The 9899-nt window shown below is 44.6% G+C and overlaps 1 long non-coding RNA gene across 5 annotated transcripts in view; it reads left to right on the plus strand.

Annotated features, from left to right (window-relative positions):
* The first annotated feature begins 17 nt into the window (after window positions 1-17).
* Window positions 18-9899, plus strand: part of LOC102019838 — a 37958-nt gene continuing 28076 nt past the window's right edge. For 4 of the 5 annotated variants that reach the window (XR_261631.2, XR_001234760.1, XR_001234759.1 and 1 more), the window contains exons 1-2: window positions 18-467; window positions 1063-1260. This is a non-coding gene — a long non-coding RNA (uncharacterized LOC102019838). Of the gene's footprint in view, window positions 468-1062; window positions 1261-5272; window positions 5858-9899 lie in introns of those variants that run through there. The other variant, XR_261632.2, reaches the window with a different exon arrangement.

Genomic DNA, 9899 nt, shown 5'->3' on the forward strand with positions numbered 1-9899 from the left:
CCGCGGCCAAGGTCAGGGCCTCCCGCCGAGGCCGGGGAGCTTCCCGCTGGCCCCGTGCGGCTGTCCGCGCGTTTGCCGGGTCCAGCGGGCGCTGCGTCTCTAGGCGGCGTGCGGAGAGGACGACCGCGGGTCGCTGGCCGCCGCCGCCTGCCCAGACCCCAGCCTGAGAGCGTCCTGCTCGGCTGCGGGGACTCCGCTCCCGTGTGTGTCTGAAGAACAGAAAAGCTCGTGCACACGGCGCAGAGCTCCTCTGCCTCGGCGCGGCCCTGCCCTCCGCACCCCGCGCGATCGATCGTCGTGTAACTCCAGGCGTGTGCGCAGCTCGTGCTGGGGAGCTCGGTGCGGTAGGGTGACTGTCTGTGCCCGGCACGACGGCACCCCCGAGCCTAGAACACTGCCTTGCGCGCGGTGGACGCTCGACAAATCCTTGTAGGTTGTGTTTAGAACGTGTGTCCCGCTTCTGACAGGTGAAGTAACTATCAGAAAACAAAGCGTTTCAGGGCTTGGGTGGGGGGAGGGCCAGCTTTATTTTACATACAATGAAGTTGACCCGAGTTTAGGTTTATAATTTCATGGCAGATGTTTACTGGGTGCTAGCCTCGGGGTACCTCATTTAATCTTCACACCCCCTGTGAAGGAGGAGCTACCTATAGTTCCTTTTACAGGTGAGGGAAACTGAGGCACTGGCAGAGCAAGTTAAATTCCAGAAGGCCCGAGGCCGGTGGACAAAGCCAGACATGAACGCAAGGCATGTGAAGCCAGAGGCCCCGGTCTGAGTGTCTGTCTTATTGCTCAGTGGAACCGCGCTTGCTCGGGGCCGCTTCGCTCCAGAGGTGCTGGACGGATGTTTTCCCTATTCTAGACCTTCACATAAATTGAACCATGGAATTACGTCATCTTTTGTGTCTGGTTTATGAAATACTTTCTAATTGTCATCCAGTAAAAAATACAAAAAACGGCTACGTTGTTCTAATGGAGTATTTACTATATGCCAGGACCAGGACATAAATTACCCAGTTTACTCTTCATAACCCCGCGCGGTACTCCACTTTTATCTTACAGATGAGCAAACTGGAGCTGAGAGAGTTAAGCAACTTTCCTGAGGTCGCACTGCTCCGAAGTAAGCAGGGGTGCCGGAAGCTGAATCCCAGCAGTCCAGCTCCAGGGCCGGGACAGCAGCCATCGCCACCCTCTTTTCTCCCTGGGGATTTTGTAGAGCAGCTTCCTGCACGTTCTCAGTGAGTCACCTTTGCGGCCTTCGTAAGTACTATAGGATTTGGTTGAGTCACCATGTACCTTTGTACGGGAAAGATAAAGTTGTTCCCACCCCAGAAACAAAATGAGAAAAATGGGTTCTACTGTGGTGACAGCTACACAACTCTATGAATTTTCTAAAAAATAATGGAGTTGTATACTCACTGGGGATGAATTTTTATGATTATGTAATTATATCTCAAGAAAGGTGCTGGGGATCAAACCAAGGGCCTTGGGCATGCTAGGCAAGTGCTCAGCCACTGAGCTACATCTCCAGGGGGATCTGTTTTTTATTTTTTTTTGTTTGTTTGTTTGTTTTTTTGGGTTTTTTTTGTTTTTCTCCGGTACCGGGAACCGAACTCACGACCTTGCACTTGCCAGGCAGGCGCTTTTGCCACTGAGCTAAATCCCCAGACCCGGGATCTGTTTTTTAAAACCTGCTACCACAAGTGGCATCAAACCACAGGTATGGTACTGTAAGGGGCGTAGAAGTTGTTTAATTCTAGTCCCCCTGATAGTCTCTGACACATCCCCACCACCACCCCACTCCTGTTTATGCTTTGCTCTTTGAACCTTGGTTTCCTGTCTAGGTACAGATTCTACTCTGCATTAGTCATGCTTGGTGCCACTTTTTAAAATTTATTGGTCCCTAAATTAATATTGCACCAATTATCTTGTTAGTGACTTCCTTCCCATATGCTTTGTTATTCTGTCTTGTGACTTTCAACTCTTCAGATTTTCAGGAGATGGAAAACTCGACTCTAATTACTTACATGATAATATGTAATGTGTTATAATGAGGATCAAATTTGATTTTTCAAAAATCTGTGCTTATAGCTGGAGATTGGTTGGGGTTTTGGTCAGTTTTTTTTAACATCAGGAATCAAATCTGAAGCCCTGTGTGTTATAAATTCATGTCACTATATAACCAACACGTGTTTTAATTGTAACCACTGAATGAGCAAACATGTTCTAGCCACTGAACGTCTAATCAAATTTGCTTTTCTGCTGGAAGATGTCAACTTTCTTTTCCCCCATATGTGAGATTTTGCAAGATCATGAATCACGAGTATAAACAGCTTTCTTCAAAGAACAGTTAGAATAGACTCATTTTTAAAAACAGAATATCCTTTGCCAGTTTCCTGAAATCGCTGCACTCTGAATAGTCAGGTGAGATTATTACTCAGATGTTCCAGGTCCCACAAGTAACCAGCACTGGGATCAAGAGTGATCTCAGAATTGTTTCGTGTTTTTAATAACATTTCTTCAGTAATTTTACAGTGAAATTATTCTTTTTTTTATTTTAAAGAGTAAAAGAAGGATAACATAGTAATAGGGGGGCTTACCAAATTACAAAGTGGTAGGAAATTATCAATGGTTGCTGTTTTACATATTGTTATCTACAAGATAGTTTCTCAGGAAAACAAATGGACAAATAATAGTGAATTACAAACAAAAGTAGGAGATTATCAATGGTTGTTGTGCTATACTTTGGTATCTTCAAAGTGGTTTCTAAAGAAAATAAATGGAGCAATACATGAGTGACCAATTGAATATTCATTGACTATTCTCAATGGTTGTTGTAGGAAACACATAGTAATAAACATAATCCATTTACAAAATAGGATAGGAACAATACAAACATTACAGAGTTATGGACAGATTAGTAGGAAAATATCAATGGCTGCTGTAATACCTGGTTGTATCTTCAAAGTGGTTTCTCAGGAAGACAGAGATACACAAGAAAGATCTAACAAGTAGTTACAGCCTAATGGTTGTGAAAGATAGCGTATTACCTCCTCACCAGTGACTCCTTCCACTGAGATGGGATGGCTGGAAGGAAGACCAGGATTGAAAAGAAGGACTGAGAGACTTGCACCTGTGTCTAGCAACAGGCTGTTTTCTTTTTCCTCTATAGTCATGATTACCCGGGGCTCCTCCATGGAGATGGTAGTCTGGCCAGAGGGAGAAAGCAGAGTATGCCCCGGGCCTCCTCATTCCTGTTAGACTAACTGGTAGGATGGGTCTGAGCTCTGAGGCCTCCACTTCAGAGGGCAGACCAATCTCTAGTGGTCACCTTTGCATTCAGAGTGTGGCCCAGGGGGCTTCTTAGGGTAGTTCCTCTTGAGGTGGCCTGGCTTTTAACAGCAGTAGCAGATGAATGCAGTCGTCAAGTTCTTCTTGGGGCCCCGAGAATCAGACTTAGGGTCTGTTTCTCTTAGTGCTGCAGCAAAGGCAGTTGCTTTTTCTCAGTCTCTTTGTTTTCTCTCCTTGGCCTCCTCCTTGTCATGGCTATAGAATACTGAGGAGGCAATTCTTACTAACCTCTCAAGTGAGCCATCTGGGGTGAAAGCCATTTTTTGTAGCTTTTTTCTCCAGCCTCCCAGCGCATTGGGACCCTGCAAGCACTTAGTGTCCTCTCCCCAACCACGAACACAGACAGCAGGAATCTCAGTGCAGACCTCTCTGGAGCTCCACGCACTCCTCCACTGCAGCCTGTACTGTCAGGGAATGAATGGCTTCCAGGGGGTCTCCCCAGGTATTGCTCAAGATCCTCCTGGTTTACAGCTTCTGAACGGCTCTCATGACCCTGGTCAACTAGACCTCGTAGCCTATATTCTCGTGTTCTCTGAGTCCTTGTTCAGCAGCTGCTCCTCTGCTGACTCTGGACCTTTCTGGTTCTCAGCAGCAGGGGCAAGAGAGACCCGTTGTGTGGCATGTATTCCCAGGGGTTTCTCCATGTCAGGATGATTCACACACATCCCCAGGTGGGCCTCCACGGGTGGCACGTGGTGGGCCAATTGTGTCATTGCTTCTCTGTGCCATGATAGTTCTCGACCACACAGCCGTGGCTTCCTGGGCACCAATTGCCCACCACGCAGCTTCCCAGGGGCCCTATTCTTTTTTATTAGTACATGTTTGAGATATGCAGTGTTTACATCCAGTGAGGTTTTGAGACATACACATATCACATCTTGGTCGTGTTTGCTCTGTGCCCTACCCACCCTACCCTCTCCCTTCTTCCCCATATCGAAGGGATTGTTTGATTGTAAAGCCACATATATTGGGAGTTGCTTGAGTTTCAAAAGAAATCTAATGATCTGGGTGTGGTGGTGCACCCCTGTAATCCCAGCACTCGAGGAGGCTGAGGCAGGAGGATCTTTATGAGTTTGAGACCAGCCTGGGCTACAAAGTAAGTGCAAGGCCAGCCAGAACTGCATAGTGAGACCCTGTCTCAAAAACAAAAGAAAAAAAAAAGAAATTGAATGTCCCTGACAACCTAATCTTTACTATTTCTGAAGTTGTTACCTTTAGCTAATGTAGGCTTTTTTTTTTCATTGATGCTTGATTTAAGTAAACATTACACCTTCATCATTTGTGTAGAGGGAGAAGCTCAAGTATATTCAGCAAGTTCTCATTATAAATCCTGGGTTTGTCAATGCGTTTGCCTCACATTCATGCCTTAACTCCTCAGAGAAAACTTCCTCTGGGAGAGAATATCCCTGCTCTTTCTGTCTCGCTCTGCTCCACCCTCCTGCTGTCTCCAGTCCAACTTGCTCACTTTTTTTTTTTTTTTTTTTTTGGAGATAGGGTCTGGCTGCATAGTTCAGGCTGCCCTTGAATTCACTGTGTTACCCAGTCTGCCTCAAACTTTTCAAAACCCTCCTTCCTCAGCCTCCAGTGCACTGGGATTACAGGCCTGCACCACCTGGACAGCCAGCCTGCACTACATAGTAAGTTCAAGGCCAGCCTGAACACACAGCAAGAACCTGTCTGAAGAAACCAAATAAATAAATAAACCAATAAGAACACATAGGAACTCTGTGGCAGAGGCTGTCCAATACCACCTGCTGTTCGTTCTCCCTTCGCTCCACTAGAAAGGGAACCTGATTTTATATAGGGCAGCACAGTGCCCAGCTAAAAGGCTGTTTGTTTCCAAGGACTCCTTTATAATTAAGAAAAACCAATATAACAATTGCAGGCTAATAGAATATATTATATTGTATTTGACTTCCAGGAAGGCTATTTGAAGGGACCCAAATGCGGCATATGTTCTTTTGCTCCAGTGTTCTGCTCCCACTCCCACTTCCCATAGCCTAAAATAGTTGTGATGGTTGGAGCTGCTGCTTCCCTATTGGACCATGAGGAAAGACCTTGAGAATGGAAATCATAATCTAGAATAACTGAACAAAAAGACAAGAGGCAAAGTTCCTAATAACTATTGAACTGCCGACCCTGAGGCATGGCCTTGGGGTCTGTGTCTGCCCCGGCCCCTTCCTCTCTGGCCCTGTGCCTCTGCTCTGCTTCCTGGCGGCCACAAACTGATCAGCTTTACTCACCCAGGCCCTTCCGCCATGATGTTTCTGCCTTGGAGCCAGCTGACCATGGACTGAACCCCCCAAACCGTGACCTAAATTAAATCTTTCCTCTTATAGGTTGTGTCAAGTATTGTGTCATAGCAACAGATAACCTGACTAATACAATTGTTGTCCCCCACATTCATATGCTAGAACCTCATACTCACTGTGGTAGTACGAAGAGGTGGGATCTTAAACTGCACGGGAAATACTTCAAAGAATCAACAACTGGGATCTCCTCGTATTGAAAAGTTTTTGCACATCAAAAGAAATAACCAAACAGAGTAAAACAAAAACACATGAATTGGGAAAAAATTATTTAGCCAACTGCCCCTCAGGCAAATGACTACTATCTAGAACATGTAAAGAATTTCAAAAATCAGGCTCCCCAAGTTCAAAGAGCCAATCCAAAAATGGGCATCTGAGATGAATACACACTTCTCCGGTGAAGAAATACAAATGGCAAATATATGAAAAAATGTTCAATGTCATTGGTCATTTGAGAAATGCAAATTAAAACAACACTGAGACTCCATACTGACCCCAGAAAGAACGGCTATTACCAAGAAATCAATCAATAACATGCTTGGGGGGGAATATGGGGAAAAAGAAACTCTTCTCCACTGTTGGTGGGAGTGTAGACTGGTGCAACCACTGTGGAAATAAGTCTGGAGATTCCTCAGTAAACTAGAGGTCCCATTTGACCTAGCCATTCCCCTTCTGGGTATTTTTCCAGAAGAACTGAAAACATCATACAATAGCAATACATGTGCACCCATGTTTATAGCAGCACAATTTATCATAGCTAAATCTTGGAAACAACCCAAATGCTCATCAACCAAGGAATGGAGAAAAAATGATGTGGTATTTTTATACAATGGAATATTACTCAGCTATAAAGATAAACTTGAGGCTTTTATAGGTAAATGGATGCAACTGGAGACCATACTCATAAGTGAAATAAATCAGACTCACATGTATAAACATCGTATTGTTTCCCTTGTGTAAGAAACGGAAAGAGTAAATAAAATCTGAAAAGTACAATAGATATTGTGAAAGGGAAAGAGACTGCTCAAAAGGAAAGAACAACAGGGATAAGGGAAAGGAAAAAAGAAAGAAGGAAGGGAAAAATATATATATTTACAAGATAGCTAAGATAATTGTACTACTAATCTCTGTCGGTTTGTTGAAAGGAACAGTTAATGCTTAAATTTTTTGACCAGTTTTGCATGGTTATATCTGATAAGCTGAACAACTACTTTGACAATAATAGTATGCAATATAACAACCATTTTGATTTCCTATCATCTTGTTTTGAAATTATGTATCATTTTTAATGTTTTTGTTTATTTTTCATTCTCAAAAAAAAAAAAAGTGGGATCTTTCAGGAAATGCTTAAGTGATCAGGGCTCCAGCTTAAGGAATGGGATTATCTCCCACATAAAAGACAGTAAAGGGACCTGCCCTGCCCTGCCCCTCTGCTACACGAAGGCCTGGCAAATGTGCCACATGTAGAGCAGAAAGCAAGAAGTCAGCAAACACTGAGTCTACCAGTATCTTGATAGTGGATTTCCCAACCTCTAAAACTATAATGAATAAATGCCTGTTATTTCTAACTTACCTAGTCTATGGTGTTTTGTTATAACAGCCCTAACAAACTGTGATATGTTGCTCCTGGGCGCACAAGGTGAAGCTCACATTCCATCTGAATGAGAAGCTGTTACAATTCTCTCTTTTGTATTCTTCCCACAATAAGGATACTTGCCCACCGGCAGCAGAGCCTCGTTTCCTAGCTCCTGGAGAATGATCTCTGTCAGCTATGGTTGAGAGATAGTTTGAGTATCCAACAAGGCTTCATGGGTTGACATTTAATCCCTACTGTGAGGAGTTTTTTGTTTGGTTAGTTGCTTTTTGAGACAGAGTCTGCCTGTGTAGTTCAAGCTGATCTTGACCTCACTATGTACCTCAGGCTGACCTCGAACTCAACAATCCTGACTCAGCCTCCTGAATGCTGGGGTTACAGACTTGTGCCATCATGCCTGGCTTCTGGAGTTCTAAGAAAGTGGAAACTTTGGGAGATGATGAAGATTAAATAAGAATAGAGCCGCCATGACTGGATCTTTGCAGCTTTATAAGCAGTGGGAAAGAAGTGGGTACTAGGGTGGCACATACCTGTAATCCCAGCTACTTGGGAGACGGAGACAGGAGAGTTGTGGATTCAAATCCACCTATGGCAGTCGTCTCGGTTATTTTCTCACTACTGGAATAAAATATCTGACACCCACAGGTTAAAGAAGGGGAGGTTTACAGGCTCACAGTCTGCAGAGGTTCCAAGGCAGGGCAGCATGGCAGAGGGGCACACATGGAGGAGAGCTAGTTCATGGCATGGCAGCATGAAGAAGAGAAGGATCAAAGGAATAGAAAAGATATAGCTTTCCAGGCTGCACCCCAGGGACTCACCTCTTCCCACCAGGCTTCACCTCCCAACATTATACTCAGCTATTAGCCCATCAGTGACCTAATCCAGTACCACACGTCCATGACCCAGTCATCTGCCAACCCCCCTCCACCTATGAGCGCCTGAGGCTTTGGAGGGCCACCTATACATAAGCCATGACAACAGTGTAGCAAGACTTTGCCTCAAAATTAAAACATGGAAAGAGCCGGGGATGTAGCTGAGTGGTAGGGTACTAGCCCTAGGTTCAACCCCTAGTACTGCAAAAAGAAGAGGAAAGGGACACACACACAAGTGCTGCTAACCTCTTGCCATGTCATGACATGGGCCACCTTGAGATTGCGCCAGTAAGAAAGCCATGACCGGAGGAGGGCCATAGACTTTGCACCTCCAGAACTCTGAGCCAAAGTAAACATCTCCTCTTCATAAAGAAGCCTGGCTCAACCAAGTGTGGTGGCACCCCCCTGTAATCCAAGCACTTGGAAGGCTAAGCAGGAGGATCACAAGTTCAAGGCCAGGCTGGGGTACATAGGAAGTTCATTGCCCGCCCGGACTACATAGTGAGAATGAAGAACCAAAGGAGGAGGAAGAGGAGAAGCCTGCCTCAGGTATTTTATTATTATAGTAATGAACTTTTACCCTGACCTTTACCTTTGTGTGCTTATATCAAGTATAAAATATGGCCTTACAGGCTGGGTGTGTAGCTCAGTGTTAGAATGCTTGCCTAGTCCCTAGCACCACAAAAAAAAAAAAAGATTGAGGAGTTAAAGTGTACAACCTTCCACATCTAAAAGACGAGAAGTTGCAGTGAAGAAAGATCTCCTTGATCCAGTTATAATAGAGACTGACAACATGGTAGTAACTGGAAGTAGGCCAGTACTGTAGGTGATTTTACATATTCCCAATTTATCAGGCATCTGAATTATTTCACCAGCATGACACACTAGCTAACGTGCAAGAGAATTTTAAGGTCGCATAATGATGTTTTCCTGTATAATTTATGCTATATATCCATTCACCTGTGTTTACCTTTTTGGAAGTTTCCAGCTGACCTGAAGTTCCCCCTTCATTTCCCAGCAGAGAGCTTTATCTGGAAACGAATTTCAGTGCTAGGAATGGGGTCCAGGCTGGTGGGGCTCAGGCACAGGCTGGGAGCCTCTGCGTGACCAGGCAGGTCCTCCATCCTCCACGGCAGCAGGGTATTCTTTCTGTACTCATGAGCTGTTTTATTTAATGTCTTGTAAGCCCTGTCACAGCACTCTTGTGAGACAGACAGGGCTTAATCTCACAGATGTGGAAACTAATGTAGGATGGCTGGCCCAAAGTCATTACTGTATAAGGATAATCCACCTGCTGAAGGGTATTTCATGAAGAATATAACCACCATGTGCAGGGGTTTTGTTTGTTTGTTTTTTGTTTGTTGGCAAGAGAGGGAAAGATCAGGAAAAGTATAATTATCCTCCTGCCTCAGCTTCCAGGGTGCTGGGATTACAAGTCTGTTCCACCACACTCAGCTCTCATAATGTTTTTGTTGGTTTTTTTTTTGTGTGTGTGTGTGTGTGTGTGTGTGTGTTTTGAGACAGGATCTTACTGAATAGTTCAGGGTGGCCTTGATCTCAGTATGTAAAGCAGGCTGACTTTGAACTCGCAGCAGTCCTCCTGCCTTGGCCTCCAGAGTGCGGGGAATACAGGCGTGTGCCACCACCCTTGGCTTATAATGTATTTTAAGAGCACTGTTCATGCACAGGGAATTGGTTTTTAATTTAAGTTTACTGGTACAAGTTAGGTGTGCATAATGACTGCATTCATTATAGGGAATTTGTGTCTGTACA

This window comes from Chinchilla lanigera, unplaced genomic scaffold (genome assembly GCF_000276665.1).
Source record: "Chinchilla lanigera isolate Chin_1 unplaced genomic scaffold, ChiLan1.0 scaffold00033, whole genome shotgun sequence".
Taxonomy (NCBI): domain Eukaryota; kingdom Metazoa; phylum Chordata; class Mammalia; order Rodentia; family Chinchillidae; genus Chinchilla; species Chinchilla lanigera.